Genomic DNA, 19261 nt, shown 5'->3' with positions numbered 1-19261 from the left:
AATATATATATATATATATATATATATATATATATATATATATATAGTTGTTTAAAGCAACTTTTACACACATCATTTCACTTGAGCTTCTATAAGAGAAATAACTCAGCCATTATTATCCAGTTTGATATATGAGAAAACTGAGGTTATAAGTGACTAGTTCAAAGTTCCCCAAGTAAATTGGGAATTTGAAGCCAGAACTTTATGCCTCCTTAACCAAGCATTTACTGAGCTTCAACCTTCAGTCCAGCATTGATTGGAGCACCAACAAGATACTGAAATCATGAAGAATTATATTTATATAAATAATTTCTGGAAAATCACTGATAGTATAAATATGTAAACTATTGCTGAAAATTATTCATTTGAATAAAAGTTAATCGAAACCCATGAGGGAGGGGGGAACCCTCTACCCAAGCATCACAAATTACAAATAACCCCAATTAAAAAAAAAACACGGATCATAGACCTAGATGTAAAATGCGAAACTATAAAACATTTAGAAGCAGAATAGGAGAAAATCTTCAGGACCTATGGCTACATGAAGAATTATTAGATATGACATCAAAAGCATGATACCAAAAATAAAAAATGGAAAAATTTAACATCACCAAAATTAAAAACTTCTGTTCTGCAAAGAAGACTATTAAAAGGATGAAAATACAAGGTTAAAGACTGTGAAAAATATCTACAAACCACATACCAGGATATAATACCTTTCTAGAATATATAAAGAACTCTTAAAACTCAACAGATAATAATCCATTTAGAAAATGAACATAAGACCAATTTAAAAAATGGGCAAAGGTCCTAAATAGACACTTCTCCAAAGAGGACATACAGATAGCCAAGAGACATATGAAAAAATGCTCAACATCACTAATAATTAGAGAGATGCAAATTAAAATGACAATGAGGTATCACCTCACACCCATTAGAATGGTTACTATCAACAAATTAACAAATGACAAGTGCTGGCGAGTATGTGGAGAAAAGGAAACCCTAGTACACTGCTGCTGGTAATGAAGACTGGTGAAGCCACTATGGAAAACAGTATGAAGTTTCCTCAAAAAGTTAAATATGGAACTGCTATTTGACTCAGCGTTCCCACTGCTAGGAATATAGCCCTAAAAACCTGAAACACCAATCAGAAAGAATATATGCAGCCCTATGTTCATAGCAGACCAATTTACAATAGTTAAGATCTGGAAACAGCCCAAGTGGTCATCAGTAGATGAGTGAATAAAAAAGCTGTGGTACATCTACACCATGGAATACTATGCGGCTATAAAAAAGAATGATATCTTACCCTTTGAGACAGCATGGAAGCACCCAGAGAATATTAAGCTAAGCAAAATAAGCCAATCAGAGAAAGACAAGTAGCACATTATCTCACTCATATGTGGAATCTAATAAAAAAAATAAACTGACAAACAAAATAAATCCAGAGACATTGAAGCATGCAACAGACTGATGAATTTCTGACGGGAGTGGGAAAAAAGAGATTAACCAAAGAACTTGTATGCATGTATGCATAACCCATGGACATAGACAATACTGAGGTGAAGGCCTTGGGATGGGGTGGGAGAGGGGTGAAGGAGGTCATGGGGGGGGAAAGAGTGGTATCTATAATATTTTCAACAATAAAGATAATTTTTAAAAAAAGACAGGAACCAATACTTCACTGAAGAGAATATAGAGATAGCTAGTAAGTACATGAAAAGATATTCAACATCAGAGAAATGCACATTTAAACCACCATGAGATGTCACTACATAGTTTCAAAATGGTTACAATAAAATATAGTGACAACACCAAATGCCAGCAAGGATGTGAACACACCAGATCATTCACCCATTACTGGTGAGAATGTGAAATGCTACAGCCACTCAAGAAAACAGTTTAGCAGTCTCCTATAAAACTAATGATATATTTACCATATGACCCAGCTATCTCAGGCCTGGACAATTGCCACTGAGAACTGACAACTCAGGCCCATGTAAAAATGTATACACAATATTTTTAACAGCAGGAAAGTAGAATCAAAGCCCAGATGTCCTTCAATAGCTGAATGGTTAAACGAAATATGATACACCCATACCATTAAATACTACTGAGCTACAAAATGTAACAGAATACTGATGCATGCAAAACTTGGATATAGCTGAAAGATATTAGACTGAATGCAAAAGCCAGTCTCAAAGGTCACATACTGTATGATTTCCTTTTACATGCCATTCTCAAAGTGACAAAAGTATAGAGATGGAGAAGACATTAGTGGTTGCCAAGCAGTGGGGGGATATGGTGTAAATATAAAGGGCTAACATAAGGGAAATCTTTATGATGATAGTACAGTTACTCGTATATATCTTGATTGTGATGGCAGTTGCATGAATCTATACATGTGATAAAATTGCATAAAATCACATCCATACATTCGAATGGATACATGTAAAACTGGTGAAATCTGAATAAGCTTTTTGAACAGTATTAATGTCAATTTTTGGGTTTTAATATTATACTATCATTACACAAGGTATGAACATTGGGAAAAGTTGAGTGAAAGATATATGCAATTTACTGAGAATCCATAACCATTTCAAAAATATTTTAAGTAAATGTACGGGACCTTTGCATACTTCTGAACAGAATTCCTTCTAAGATGAATTACTGTGGAGGGGAAAAAAACAAACAGAATACAACAATATGGCACAGTGGGAAGAAGAATGGGACCGAGAATGAGAATATTTTGAGCCAATATTTAACCTCTGTTATCTCTATAGTTTTGCCTTCTCTGCAGTTCAGCTTCCAGTTATAGACCTTGCTCCCCTGACCATATATATATGCCTAACTAACATAGGCCAGATTAATCATAGTCCTGTATCTCCCTGAGTGCAGATTTTGATCCAAGAAATTACATGTAACCCAGAATCTTTCAGTGGGGTTTCCAGAGTTGGTACTGAGGAGGATGTGGATACGGTTTCTCTTCTCCACTGTATTTCAACAAAGCAAAATTAGGGTCCCCATACCTGTCAGTAACCATATCTCTAGTTAATTAGAAGAACCTGAGAGAAAAATGCTAATATGCAGATCAAAACAGGAACGGAGGAAGGAGCAAGAAAGAAACCAAAGATCAAAAGAGTCTAATTGCTACATGAACTCCTGGATCTTTTGGATGCCGAGGCCAGCTCTTCCCACCCATCCCACATACATGAACCAAAGGGGAGGAGGCAATGGGGAGATAAGGACACATATGTAATACCTTAATCAATAAAGCAAAAAACACACAAAAAAATCCTTTTTGGTAGTTTTGAGATTATGCTAGACTTGCATCTAAAAGTATTCTGAACAGTGCAATCTTGTAGAATCTCAATTTGCACATCTCTAAAATGAAAATAAGGATATCTGATGTACTTGCCTCAGAATTTTACAGTAATAATATAAAGAGACACTGTACATGAATGTTCTTTATAGCACTATATAAATGTGAGGGACTGATATTTACTATTATAGACAGAAGAAAATCTAAAAAATTCAGCTCTTTTCCTGGGGATTTAAAAAAATATATTTTTATTGATTTCAGAGAGGAAGGAAGAGGTGGGGAGAGTTAGAAACATCAATGATGAGAGAGAATCACTGATTGGCTACCTTCTGCACACCCCCTACTGGGGATCCAGCCTGCAACCCAGGCATGTGCCTGACCAGGTATTGAACCATGACCTCCTGGTTCATAGGTCAATGCTCAACCACTGAGCAACACGGGCCAAGCTGGGGATTTTTATAATAATTGTATTTCAGTAATTTCCAAAGCAACATTGAAAGAAACAGACACAAAACGCCACCATAAAAAAGAAACAGCTTATGATTCCTGTTCAATGATTCATTTATGACTCAGAAAAAAAAACAGCATTTAAATATATATTAAAGTGAAATAAGCCAGTCAATGAAGGAAAAATCCCACATGATCTCACTTATTCATGGATAATAGAGACCATTATAAACTTTTGAACAATAATAGATACAGAGGCAGAGCTGCCTCAAACAGATTGTCAAACTGCAGCGGGAAGGCCAGGGAGGGTTGGGGGGGGCAGGAGGGAGGCGGGTAGGAGATCAACTGAAGGACTTGTATGCATGCATATAAGCATAACCAATGGACATAAGACACTGGGGGGTAGGGGAGGCCAGGGGATTGTTAAGGGCGGGGGGGGGGAAGGACACATATGTAATACCCTTTGTAATACTTTAAGCAATAAAAAAAATCTTCTCTAAAATATAAAAATCTAAAAAAAAGTTTAGATATGTTTGTGAGACGAAGCTCCTGTGTCAGAATATTTAAAATTGAGCTACACTTCCATTTTGAAACATCCTGTTTTGATTACTGTATGGAGCCACATTTATACACTGCACATTCTGGCCAGACTGATTCTCTAATTCGTAAGTGGAGTAAAATCTTCAAGTTGCTTGTTTCTTTCTTTTCACCTCAAATGTGTCAAATTTCAATCGAGTTTAAGATGGCTCCATTTTCTTAAATTAAAAAATCTCAACCAGAGTCCTATATTTATATCAATTAAATTTGAGTTAAAGCTAGACATCTACTTTAAATTGGTAAGCCCAAGCCCAGGAGTCACCAGGTGGGTAAATCTACCCTCAGCATTAGGTCTACCTGGATTGCAGGAGCTACATATAGTACAGACAAGAAAAGTATTAATCCTAAAAGTCATGTCTAGCTTGTGTAAGAAGGACATGTGTATTGAGTAAATGTGGGAAATCAAGAGCACCAAAGCCAGGAAAGAAAGTGAGAAATGTGTATTTGCTACCCTTCTAGCCTCTGAAATGTCTGGAAATATAAAATCCTTAGCACCCACCATGAGGCTAAGTAGTACTTCAAAGTGTGAGGGGGAAAGGAACCAATGACAAGGGTGTTTTTTGTTTTGTTTTATTTTTTTAGAATGAGAGCTCTTGGTAGATTTACTCTTAGCAAGTGGTTTATTTCCCTTCTAAAAATTGCCACTGCATAACAAGTAAAGCCTTATTTACCAAGCTATACTTCTGATATTTCCTGGAATGGAAAGGAATGGGCAAACTTTTACTCTACCACCAAACATTCACCTGGAGCCAAGCCAATTCCCCTTTACACACTGCAGAGCCACAGCAGTGGTCCTAATGCTGACCACCATTTATAGCATTCTCATTCTCTTACAGTAAAGAATGGTGGTTGAAGGACACAGACTTACACTGAAGTGTAAACTACCTTGGTTCTCACCCCAATTCTCCGATCTACTAGCTATATAAATATCAACATGTAACTTCCATAACTACTTCCTTGCTTCAGGATGCCAGATATTCCAATTGATCTCCCTTCCAATTAAGAGTTGTCATTTACCTACTTGGTTCTGTGGATTTCTGTTCTCTAAGACAGCCTAAAGAAAAGATAGAGGATTCCCTATTACATACTGTTTTTTTTTTTCTTTTGGTCTTGAGAGGCATGCTGTTACTCTACCCTGTGGAATAATAGAGAATGTACCAGTTCACAGGAACCATTGAAAAAAAGGTAGTCAGAAATAAAACAGTAGAAACATACATCTGACACAAGATATCTGAGGAAATTATGGTTACAGAACATAATTAAAATGATTAAAAATATTAAAATGCTAAAAATTTTGACAATATAAAAATAAAACCAATGGGGCCATCTTAGAGGAAGGCTACTTTTAAAAATCAGAATTCCAACCCCAAATTATTTTTCATATTTTTATTATCTTAAGAAGTACAGCATCTAATATCTCTTTGAAAAACAATATTTATTCAATGTTTAGAGATTTCCTCAGTAATATAGTTTATTTTTTTCTTTGTTAACTCAACTGGAATTCAATTTAATATATATTATTAAAAACATCCAGTGAAGTATGATTTGTAAAACTGTATTGAACTTTATAAATGCATAGATCAATATATGTAATTAAATTTATTAATGTGTGTCAAAATGAACCAGACTATTATTTTGTCAACAAAGTAAGGCCAAGGACACCTGCAGGAAATGCTCAAGGAAAAATCTTCACCAAGGAGACATTTCAAACCCAAAAGTTCCAGTCACTGAGGCTTCCAAAGCAAGCCCTGGTCACTGCCTTTTTTTGATGGATTAATATCCTTATATACATTTATTTTCTCTCTTTGAAAGAAATAAAATGAAATCATTGCTAACCATTTCCAACAAAATAGTCAAATTAAGAATCCAACATTATAGAGAGGAAAGAATACTGGACTATGAATGGGAAATATTTGCATTGTAGTTATGTGTCTACCACTAAATTGCTGTGTGATCTTGGAAAAGTCTAGATTCCTTTCTATAAAATGAGGGTCTTGTATCAAGCCATCCGCAGAATTAGATGATCCAGGAAACCAAAATTAAAAGATGGCACCATGATCAAGAGAGTTTGGAAAATGTCAAATACAATTATCTGGAGAGCATTATTATATTTAAGGATTGAATTGCTCCTGAAGTAAAAAAAAAAAAAAAGTTTAAAATTATTTAAAGTTTCTCAGTGTATAAAGCTTTTTATGTCATATATACTGTCTTTATATCACTATTCCTGCATGAAGTAAGCATAATGACTTTATAGATAAGAACATCTTTACTATTAATAAGATCACTTTTAGCAAGTAAAACAAATTATTATATTAGTTTGTGTTTCCATTTGAGAAAAGATGTAATTTGCATTTGAGTCCTAACCACAAACATGAACATGCACTGACCATACTTCAAATATATGACTAGAGAATAGAACACTGCTGTTTACAAATTTCAAAGTGATCATATTCTGGAAAACAGGGCAATAACTGACACTTTCATATGAAGTCATGATAAGAAATCAAATCATACTTTATGCAATTGCTTTATCTTTCATTCCTCCACTAAATCCTTCAACTGCTCATAAAGTCATTTCCCAAAGCAATTATATTCTTAATCATTTAATTTTCAACTGACTGTATTATTTAAAAAGTGATGATATTTTTCATCTTTTGCCTCATGAATTGTTATTTTTTTATTTTACAAATAAAGGTGAAAGAATTAAAGTTAGAAACTACCCATAAACTTAATAAGAAAAAGATCAAATAATTACAAAATATAATCACAAAAGGAGCCTTATTATATTATAATCCAAGAAATGTCTGCATTATTTCAATAGGTAAGGAACACTTTTGGTTTAACCTTCAATAATTACAGAGAAACAAGTAATAACAATAACAATTACTTACTGAATACTTATTATATATCAGGCACTGACCTTAGTGTTTTACATGTTTAATTTAAGCCTTTCAACTACCCATAATTTTGGTATTATTATTAGTTATATATAAGAATGGAGTATAAAACAATGTTCAGAGAAGCAAAGTGACTTACCCAAGCAAGTGGTAGAACCAGAAGAAAAAAAATATATCCTTCTCTTAACTTCTATGCCATACTATATACAATCTATCTGTTTTAAAAAACTTAACTATAATGTTTAAAAAATGAAAAGAGATATTACATAATATAATTTAATAGCACCCTGGTTAAAAAAAAAAAAAGCTGAAAATCCAAAATGGCCTCCATTAAGAGCATCTATATATATCTCCCTAATATGCATCTATATATATCTCCCTAATATGCAAATAGACCAAACAGCAGAACAACCCAACAGCCAAACAACCAGTCACTATGACATGTGATGACCACCAGGGGGCGCTGCGGGACATGGCAGGTGAGTGGGGGCACCAAGGTGGGGTGCTGGTCACTGTCATAAGAGCAAGCCTCTGAAAATTCTTTGGTCCCATGTGCCACCGTCCCACAGGGCACTTGCACCTGCTACTGGTACCAGAGATGCTGCTTGCACCTGCTGATGGCACCGAGTGATCAGGGCCGGCAGCAGGTGTGAGTGGCAGCTGCCAGCCCCAATTGCCCCTGAGGACTTCTCTACCTCCCTTGCTCCTGAGGGGTGATTGGGGCAGCAGCCACCTCTTGCACCCACTGACAGTGCCGGTGCTGGCCCCACTCGCACCCACTGCTGGTGCCAGCCCCAATCACTCTGCACCGTCAATGGGTGCAAGCAGGGCCAGCACCTTCAGTGAGTGGGAGTGGCGGCAGTGGGAGCGGGGCTGCTGGCAGACAGGGAACCAGGGAGTCGTGGCAGGAGGGGCCAGGCAGGGGCATGGAGGATGGGCCAAGACCTGCCCCTGTGCCCACTGTAGCCTCGTGGCCCACATTTCCTTTCAAGGTGCACAAATTCATGCACTGGGCTCCTAAAACAGTGATGGTGAACCTTTTGAGCTCAGCGTGTCAGCATTTTGAAAAACCCTAACTTAACTCTGGTGCCATGTCACATATTGAAATTTTTTGATATTTGAAACCATAGTAAAACAAAGACTTATATTTTTGATATTTATTTTATACTAGAGGCCCGGTGCACAAAAATTTGTGCACTCGGGGGGGGGAGGGGGGGTCCCTCAGCCTGGCCTGTGCCCTCTAGCAGTCTGGGACCCCTCGGGAGATAATGACCTGCTGGCTTAGGCCTGCTCCCGGGTGGCAGAGGGCAGGCCCAATCCCTAGGTGCAGCCCCTGGTCGGGCTCAGAGCAGGGCTGATTGGGGAGTTGGGGCGCCGCCCACTGTCACACTCAAGGCAGGGTCGATGGGGAGGTTGTGGAGCAACCCCCTGTCACACACAGAGCAGGGCCCATCAGGGGGGTTGGGGCTCTGTACCCTGTCACGCACAGAGCAGGGCCCATCAGGGGGTTGGGGTGCTGCCCTCTATCACCCACAGAGCAGGGCGGATCAGGGGGTTGGGGCACCGCCACTCTCACACTCAGGGCAGGGCCGAGGGGGAGGTTATGGCTCTACCCCGTCACACACAGAGCAGGGCCCGTGGGGGGGGGAGCTCCCCCCTATCAGGCACAGAGCAGGGCTGATCAGGAGGTTGGGGCGCCTTCCCCTGTCAGGAACAGAGCAGGGCGGATAGGGAGGTGGTGGCCCCGCCCCCTGTCACACACAGAGCCGCAGGGTGATCAGGGGGTTTGGGTGCTGCCCCCTGTCACGCTGATCCTGGTGCTGGGAGGCCTCGCGGCTCCGCTGATCCCGGTGCTGGGAGGCATATTACCCTTTTACTATATAGGGTAGAGGCCTGGTGCACGGGTGGGGCCGGCTGGTTTGCCCTGAAGGGTGTCCTGGATCAGGGTGGGGGTCCCCACTGGGGTGCCTGGCCAGTCTGGGTGAGGGGCTGAGGGCTGTTTTCAGGCTGGGGGTGACTGAACTCCCAAACGCTCCTTTTTTCCTTTTTTTTTTTTTTTTTTTTTTTTTTTTAATTCTGGGCCAGCTTTAGCTTGAGGCTTGGCTCCAGCTCTTAGGCCTCCGGCTGAAAGTAGGTTTCTGGCCTTTGCTTACAATGTTGCCAATCTGCTGGCTGAAGTTGGGCGTATTTGTTACAGAGTTTCTTAAACTGCCAGCTCAGAGGCAGCGGCAGGCGGGGAACGTTGGTTTCCTCCGTCACTGAAGCAAGCAAGCCTCATGTTAGTTTCAAGCTGCCTGGCTGCCGGCCGCCATCTTGGCTGACAGTTAATTTGCATATCTCGCTGATTAGCCAATGAAAAGGGTATCGGTCGTACGCCAATTACCATGTTTCTCTTTTATTAGATAGGATATTTAAATGCCATTTAACAAAGAAAAATCAACCAAAAAAATGAGTTCACGTTTCAACTCTGACACGCGTGTCATAGGTTCGCCATCACTGCCCTAGAACTATATATAATGATGCATTCTGACACTAAATGAGATCATAGCCATCTTAAACTAAAATGTAAAAGGGCCCTTGGTAGCCATCTGGTCCCACCTTCCATATGATATTCTCAACAGTCTTCTTAAATGCCACACAGACTTAATTTGCTAACTCCTAAAGACATAAAATTCATTACTACCAAAGGCAGGACATTTTACTTTTAGACATTTTTAGATGTATTAAAATATAAAGTCTCATTTTAAAGCAAAATTGTCATTTGTTTAACTTTTACCCATTAATATTGCCAATTGACATAACCCAATACTTGGTCCTTCTGCAGGACCATGCTTCCAGTGTAATCCCCCCTCCCCATCTGTTAGTCACTTGTGCTCCAGTTTGGTATTTTCCAGTTTCAGCCTTTCCTAGTTGAAAGCAGACACTTCACTATCCAGCTTACCCTCCTTTTGAGGCATCCTAATTTGGCACTATTTCCTTTAAATTTGAATACAATATTCTTTACATATTTGAATCAATACAAAATTAGTAATCTATTTATTCTGTGATCTGGACATTGTACTTCTGGTATTACAAAAATTGCATCATTTTTTAACAGTCACATCTAACTGTTGGCTTATAAAAAAACATACAATTTATTTAACATACACCATTTCCAAGACAGATCTCTTTTATCTTGTGATAACATTTAAAAAATTAAATTTGGAATTAAATATTTTTAAAGTTTCTTCTAGCTGATTTCAGCCCAGCATTCTAATTTAGGTCAATTAGAGGAGTTTAACTCTTTCACTGCTTTTGAACTCATATCTCATGCTAAATTAAACACAAAAAATACTGCTTAAATCTGACATTTGCCTTATCAGAGAAAAATATGAATAAATGTGTCTTTTTTAGGAGAAATATGTTAACACTTCATTAAACTATCTGTGCAACTCGTGTGTGTTTTTTTCTTTTTCCCATCAGCAATTATAAGAATCCTAAAACCACATTCTCTATAGAAATGCACGTCTAATCCACTATGATATCTTAGCCTGGAGTACACCCATTTAATCATCAACAACATATAGAAAGTTCAAACTTCTCCGGTTCATTAATAGTAAGAAAAGCAGTGTAAACAGTGTACATCAAACCAGTTTAAAAGTACTTAAAACATCCCTCACTGGTTTGGGTCAGTGGATAAAGGGTCAGCCTATCTCAGGTTCGGTTCCAGTCAAAGGCAGGAGGCAGCTGATCAATGTTTCTAACTCTCTGTCCCTCTCCCTTCCTCTCTGTAAAAAATCAATAATATATATATATATATTTTTTAAAAAAAAAAGTACTTAAAACAAGCCCATACTTGTGTCTTACCTGGTCATAAGTTTTCAGTATTTTTCTTTCTTTTTTTTTTTCAGCTTCTGACTTTGAATCCCATATTCAACTCTATGGAAGAGATATACACCCTAATACCTGTGTACCATACTAAGGACTCAGTGGAATCACACTGTATTAGGCACTGCATTATGTGTTGAAAAGCAGGCCTGAAAGCAAATACACACTCATAATCTACTTGGGAGACAAGAACAACTCTTTAGGCATGAAGGGGGATGAAGAGAAGAGATCTTCAAAGGCATTCATGTAGGAGAGTGTTTATGTGTAGAGATTAGTATGGCTACAGACTATGGTATAAAAAGAGCAAAAGTAGATAAAACAGGAAAGAATGATTGGGTAAAAAGGCTTTAAGGCCAGCCTAGGGAGTATTAACTTGATCCTTTAAGCAATGAGGTAGAGGAAAGGGCATAAAGGTTTTTAAATCAGAAGGTTATATGATCAGACCAATGTTTTGGAAAGATTCTCTGGTGGTCATGTGAGGAAAGGTAAAGTGTCATGGGGAAAGATTGATGGCATAGGAGATCAGGGAGGAGGCTATAATAATAATTTAAGTGATACATAATAAGGGCTTGCATTAGGGAAATGGCAGTGAGAAAGGAGAGAGGGAAGCTTTGAATGTTTGGGCTGAGGGAGAGGGCACTATATTTCAAGTGTGGGTAACTGAGTTGATGTAATAAGAATAGTAGGTTTAGAGAGAAATATAGTGGGAATGATTGATGTGGATGTGGATGTGTTGTGGATGTGTTGAATTTGAAATGTCTATGACATACGAGGGTAGAAATATCCAGTAAAAACTGTAAAGTATCACTCTGGACTTCAAGAAAAGAATCATATTTGAAAATTAAAATAGCTGAAACCTTTGATGACAGATGCAGAATCCAAAATGAACTTGCTTCCCAGACTGGAGTAATACTTGAGTACTAATGGGGCTCTCTGTGAAGCAGACTCTGAGCTAGAAATTAGCATGCAGGAGGTTTATTAGGGAGGGCTCTTGGAGTCAACACCTGTGAAAGAAAGGAAAAGACAGCAGGGAGAAGCAGAGGGAGAGACTGGTTTATGATGCAGTTCCAATGAAGGACCAGCTTTTACTAGACAAGATATTGCCCTGAAAAATGATACTAAAATGTAGAGAACCTGAGTTGATGAATCAGAGATGGAGGCTGCCCCCAAAAGTAACTGTGACCTTGGTGCCAAGGAGTTTTCTTTAGCTGAGGCAAGGTCCAAAGATTGTTGACAGCTGAGGGTTACAGAGAACAGCATTCCCAGAGCAGAAAAAAATAAGTTATTCATTTCTGAAGAAGGATATGGCAATGCATCACAGTATCCACCATATGCACCAAAGTTATCAAGGTTTAATATAAAGTCCTGCACTTGATCACCCAAATACAACTGCGCCATATAGGAGAGTCATGGCTTAAACTTGTGGAAAAAAACTATGGCCCTATAGCTGACTGTAAGATCAATATGAATATTGGTGTGTCTCTGCTTTAAAAAAAGAAAAACAGTGAAAGTGATTTTTAAGCTCTTCAATAAAGGAGCAGTAATTACAACTCAAGAAGTGAGCGTCCTGGTAAATTCTGTTACTGATAAAATCAAACCTGAAGTTTCATTTTCACCTTTGGGTACCTCAAGTGGATTATTGACAAACTGGCATATGTCTAGAGCAAAATAACCAGGAGAGGACATAATGGAAACCTGAAAACCTGCCATAAAGAAATTAATTGGAAACTTATCCAGAAAATTCTATGTAAAAAAGAGTTTTAGTAAATGGGTATGCAGATATGGGAAAAATGGTGGTGGAGTAAGCGGAAGCTACAATGACATGCTCCCAGAACTAAACTGGAATTACAACTAAAATACAGAAAAATCATCCTGAATAATCAATAGAAATCTAGCTGGAGAGAACACTGATAACCAAGGATCCAGTTTGCTAATATTTTGTTGAGGATTTTTGCATCTGTGATCATCAGGGATATTGGCCTATACTTTTCTTTCCTTGCAGTGTCTTTATCTCATTTAGGAATTAGGATAATATTGCGCTTATAAAATGATCAGGGGAGTTTTCAATCCTATTGAATTTTTTGAAATAGTGTGAGGAGGCTAGGTTTTAGTTCTTCTGTAAATGTTTGGTAGAATTCACTGGAAAAAGAAAAATAAGAATAAGGAGAAAGGAGAAAATTAATAAGAAAACAGGATAAAAAAAGAATAAGATACTAGCAAGAGAAAGGAAAAAGAAATAAATAAATGGAAAAGAATCATGAAAAAAGAATATAAAAATAAATAGTGGGAATTGGCCTCAGTAGAGTTTAGTGCCTGCTGTGATCTTCCTTTGGATATGTAGTTTGTGAAATTTGTTGCATTATGCTTCTATGTTTACTGATTCTGGTCTTAGGGTGTTGGTTCTAGAATTTTTGGGAGGGATTCTGGTGTAGGCCAATGTCAGATGCTGCCTGCACCTGTCCCTGGGCAACTTGTTTGAAGCTACATGGGAATTTTATACCCTGGCCAATGCTGCTAACCCCTCAGCTGGGCTTAAGATTTGTAGCATGGGGTGAGAGTGATTTCAGAGGGTGAGGTAATTACTTTTCCCCAGGCTAATGCCACTTGGAGAGGATTTCTCTGCCCACAAAAGATGGTGATTGTGGTATCAGAGGATGATTCAGTACAGGGATCCTAGTGTCTATCCCCCAAGTCTTTTCCCCAATGACTCAAATCGCAGACTCTCTTCAGGCAACTCTAGTCCACACCACACTCCCTTCACTCAAGTACAGCGTGAATGGCTGTGAATTAAATTTTGTATGTTGGCCCTTTAAGAGGATGTCTTTGTCTCTTTCTCCCCCTGGTGGACAGAAACCCTGGTGCTTTTCACAGCGAGATATGTAAGTGCCTTTCCCTGGTTCTTGTGCTCTGAGCTTGGGAGCCTGACCTAGGTTTTAGGCCCCATGCTTCCCAGGGGGAACTGTCCCAGCTGAAGTATGTATCCCTCTGGAATCTCAGCTGCTGACCATGGCAGCAGCACCAGCCCTTTATGTGTTTCCACCCTTCCTCCCAGTGCTGATATGGGTTCTTCTCTAAATCCTTGCTTATAAGTCTCCTCTACAGCTAGGCGTTAGTTTGTTATTCAGGATGATTGTCCTTTAATTTTGTTGTATTTACAATTTGCTCCTGGGAGCAGGTGACTGTATGATCTGCCTAATCTGCCGCCATCTTGAAAGGAGCTATGACCTGATTTGGATTTCCCCTAGTCTGCTTTAATGGATCAGTATGGTTTGCGAAATTGTGCCTACATCTTTACCCACTTATATACCAACCATATATCAATTTCAACATAGAGAACTTTGTGTAACTTCATTTGGTCTTTATAGAACCCTTTATGACCTCTTTTTTAATCTACCTGAATTATTCTTCTGCTTGATTCCCTGTCTGATGTTACCAACATTCTGTTATAACAATGAAAGAAGTCAATATACAATCATCTGCACTGATACTCAGAATCAAATCCTCAATTCTCTGTGTTCCTTACATTTTTTCATGAATTTATTTCTGCGTAAAGACCCACTTTTTATATAGTGTCCTCTACTCTAACCCTTTAAATATACTTTATCCCAATGCAGCCACAAAAAGATGACTGCCAGCTAAATTGCACTTTCCATTTAAAAACATTAAGTAGCTTTTATAAGGGGAAGATGGCATATTTCAATCCAGCCAATGGATTTACTGCAGAAATTGTTTTAAAAAGTCACTGTAGAATTTTAAGACTATATGTGTGACTTGCTCATGGGTCTTTAGGGCACACTCTGCAGGCTTCAGCAAGGTGATTCTATAAAAATCTATACACATTAATGACTTCAAGTTTCATGAAATCGTTAACTGCATTCAGTGAGAAAATATGTGGTGTTACTTTTTACAATAGTTGGAAATCACAGCAGAGGAAACTCCTGGAAATTGGAAGGGGAAGTATATACAAGGTAGCAACATTTTTTGTTTCACCTCTGGTTAACCTTGAGCACTGCCCCCATAGGACTCTAAGGTAACACCACTTGCTGGGAAATTTCACTGGAGTGTATTTGAAACTATACAAAAATAATGCAAGCAATTCCTATTTAGATCTGACACACTTCAGGCTGCTCCAAAGTTGCCCAAACACTTGGATACCTAATTTATACTTATAATTTTAAGTACCAAAAAAAGCATCTACAGAGGTTAGGAAAATGGTGTTTCAATACTGACTTTTTCATAAGCTAGAGAAGGAAAAGTCAGTTTTCCTTTTTCAGGAGCAATTTCCTTCTTTGTAAATGGGAAATAGATCCATATTTGGCCTACCTGCTTGTGTTTGTGAGGGTCAAATGAAATAGCATCCTTTTTGGGAAAGGCAGTTCACTACCCACCCTCAGCATCCCAGCATGTCCTTGCTGACTGTGCTAAACTGTAAGGCTTATCAGCCTCCTGATACTAAGTTGTTTCTGCGGCCAGTCACATAGGCAACTAAGTAGGTCAAGGCAACCACAGCATGACTACTATGGCAATGCTCACTCCCTTGGGAAATGTTATTGGCTTGGCTTGTTTGCTTCTTGCTACAATGTTTGCTTCTTCCTCAGACATGCTGATGAGACCTTGATCCTTGTTTTCTCAGCAATGGTGCAAAGCCACCCACCATGTGTTTAACATGGCGATTTTTAACCTTTTACATTTTATGGCACACTGAAACTAATTACTAAAATTCTGAGGCAAAAACAAACAAACCAAAACAACCCTAGATCTGACCAAAAAATATATATATAATTTGGATTCATTCACACTAGATGGTTATTGTTTTGTTGGTTGTTGTCATTTTTAACTTGACAAACTAAAGGAAAATATAGGTCAGTGCTCCAGAGTATACAGTCAAGTATTGCATGTTTTAAAAATACTTGTGGGACACCAGCTGAAAATCACTGGCCTGGCATCTATCCGGGCCTATCACATTGTCCAATGGGACTTGAAAGCAGGGAAACTGTACAACTATGCTGATGTTTACCTTGTTTGTTGTGCCATAAAAAACAAACTGTTTTTGCTTTACTTCATTAAACCCCATTATGTACTTCCAACACTTCTGGGGTTGTAACAGGCTTAGTAATTGCCATCCTCTATAAAGTTGGGATTCTTCTCTTAAAGTTCTAAACCTTCAAGTCTACTTTTAGCTTCAGTTATCATCTATATGCTAAGGATCCAAAATTTATGATTTCAAAATGAAAAAAAAAACATAAAAAAGAAAAAAATATGTCTTTAGCTCTTCTATGTTTCTAGATCTCATATCCATCTATCTACTGAATGGCTACTCTGAATGTCCCACATGTCTTCAAGTCCACCTACCACACTTGAGCTCATTATTTCCTTCAACCTCCACTCAGATCTGTTCTTTCCCTTTTGCCTTTTGTGGTTAATGAACCACTAACTGCCTAATCTTCCCAGTTTGAAAACATGCATCATTTTCAATCACTCCTTTCCTCTTATCAATACCCCAAAATACACACATTCAATTCATCAACATATTCCTTAATTTCTATCCACTTACTATGTGTTCACTCTATTCCTTCTTATCCATCTCCATTACCACTGCTCTAATTTCACAACCTTTGCATACATACACCTTATTTTTTCCCCAAAACATGAAAAAATTATTCCTATTTTGGGAATTTATATTTGCTTATTCTTCTATACTTGTTTAAACTATATAACATTATCACCAGCACCATCTACTTATCTCACCAGAACCATCTTTTGCCATCAGCCTAATACCAACACTATACTCCAGTAATTTAAAAAATACTAACTGATTTCTAAAATAGACAAGCTATGTTACTCTTAGTTGGCATTTATAATGCACCACACAGATCCCTTTTCAAGGAAAAACTTCTTGCCTAAGCTGCTGGGAATTTGGTCAGTGGGCAGCTCTCAACAGGTAGCTTCAGTTGCAGAGAGGTACCTTGTTTAAGGTCACACCCCTTCCCAGAGGCAACTGAATCTAATGACCAATACAGGAGTATAAATACATAGACATTTTGACAGAAGGAGGACCAACTCACAACCATGTGAGGCCATGTCACTTACTGAGATTCTTGTGATAACCTGTATTACAACTAGACTTCTCCCTCTGATCAGTTCTGCTTCTTCTCTTCCCTTCCTTAACACACTTTCCTAAGTATTAAACCAAAGGGCATTCCTTTATAAATAGCCTGAAAACTAATTATAGCTCAAAGTCCTCTTCCCAGGAAATAAAAACTATGACACCTTCACACTTGCTATTTCCTCTTTGGGACAGCCTGATCCTCTACTTATCCTCATGGTTAATACTCAATAATCCTTTAAAAATCAAATCACTTAAGTCCTGTGTGCCTTTCTCCCAGACTAACCAGTTGCTAACATTTTCCTTGCAGGTATGATTTGCTAACATCATACGTGTCAAATGGTATGGTAAATACACTTTCTGTTACTGTTATCACTGAAAAAAATATCAAATCAAGCATTACTTCTTATGTGACACATTTTTATTTTACTTGTGGGAAAAGTACAATGACAGATAGAGAACCAAAAAAAAAAAGGCAATAAAAAACTTCCAGAAGTTCCAAATCTTCCCAGATTTGTTCTAATGAACAAAATGAATTGATCAACAAAATAAAACCTGTATCATAGAAGCATGGAACAGACTGACATATGGTGATGTGTTGGGGAGGGGGAGAGATAAACCAAAGAACCCATATATTCATATGCATAGCCCATGGACACCAGCATTAGGGTAGTGAAGACCTGGGGGTGAGTGGATAGAGGCTGTGACACCTTTCTTGAATTTTCACCTTTACTGCCACTCCACCAATAGAGTTCATTTTTGAATAATACTTTATTTGTGTTACTATAACATTTTGTAGAAAATTCTATCAATGCACTCATCACAGAGTATCATGTTATTCATTACCTTGCTTGTATCTCTTCATTAGATCTTGTACACCTTCATGTGAGGATCTATATCTTGTCTACCTTTATATCCCCACCACCTAGCACAGCCACTGGCACATGACTGGGGCACAATAAATACTCATAGGATTGCAATATTTCAGTGAAGGATTGGGAAATAACATTTCAGGTAAATTGGATATGAATTTTATATGGATATTATATAGAAATTCACCAAGTAATAAATGTAAGTCACAAGACCATAAAAATGCTAGAGGAAAACATAGGCAGTAAAACTTCAGAAATTTCTCATAACAATATTTTTGGAAGTATATCTCCTTAGACAAGGGAAACAAATAAAAATAAACAAATGCGACTACATCAAGCTAAAATGTTTTTGCACAGCAAAAGAAACCATCAACAAAAATGAAAAGGAACACACTGAATGAGAGAACATATTTGCCAATGATACATATGTTAAGGAGTTAATTTCCAAAATATATAAATAACATACAAATCAACAGCAAGAAGACAAATCACCCAATTTAAAAAAGAGCAAAGGACCAAAATAGACACTTCTCCAAATAGGACATAAAGATAACCAATAGAATATGAAATAATGATAAAAATCACTAGTCATCAGAGAGTTTCAAGTTGAAACCATAATGAGATATCACCTCATGCCTGTCGAGTGGCTATCATCAATAAATCAACAAACAAGTGCTGGTGAGGATGTGAGGAAAGGGGAACCCTTGTGCACTGCTGGTGGGAATGCAGACTGATACAGCTACTGTGGAAAACAGTATGGAGTTACATCAAAGTATCAAAAATGGAACTGCCTTTTGACCCAGCAATCCCACTTTGGGAATATATCTGAAGAACCCAGAAACACTAATTTGAAAGAATATATGCACCCCTATATTCATTACAGCATTATTTATAGTAGCCATTATCTGGAAACAGATCAAGTTACCATCAGTGGATGAATGGATAAAAAATATGTGGTACATTTACACAATAATTACTACTCTGCTTTAAAAAAAAAAAGAAAAAATAGAGGGGAGGACAAAATGGCAGTGGAATAGACAGACATGTCCAGAGCCTTGTCCCAGAACAGATACAATGAGCGGCTGAAATGAATAACGTCCATCCCGAATTGGTGAAGGAGACTCAGCTGGTGAGACAATTTGCAGCCGGGAAG

The sequence above is a fragment of the Myotis daubentonii genome, chromosome X (genome assembly GCF_963259705.1).
Source record: "Myotis daubentonii chromosome X, mMyoDau2.1, whole genome shotgun sequence".
In the NCBI taxonomy this organism is placed as follows: Eukaryota; Metazoa; Chordata; class Mammalia; order Chiroptera; family Vespertilionidae; genus Myotis; species Myotis daubentonii.
This window is presented reverse-complemented; position numbering follows the sequence as displayed.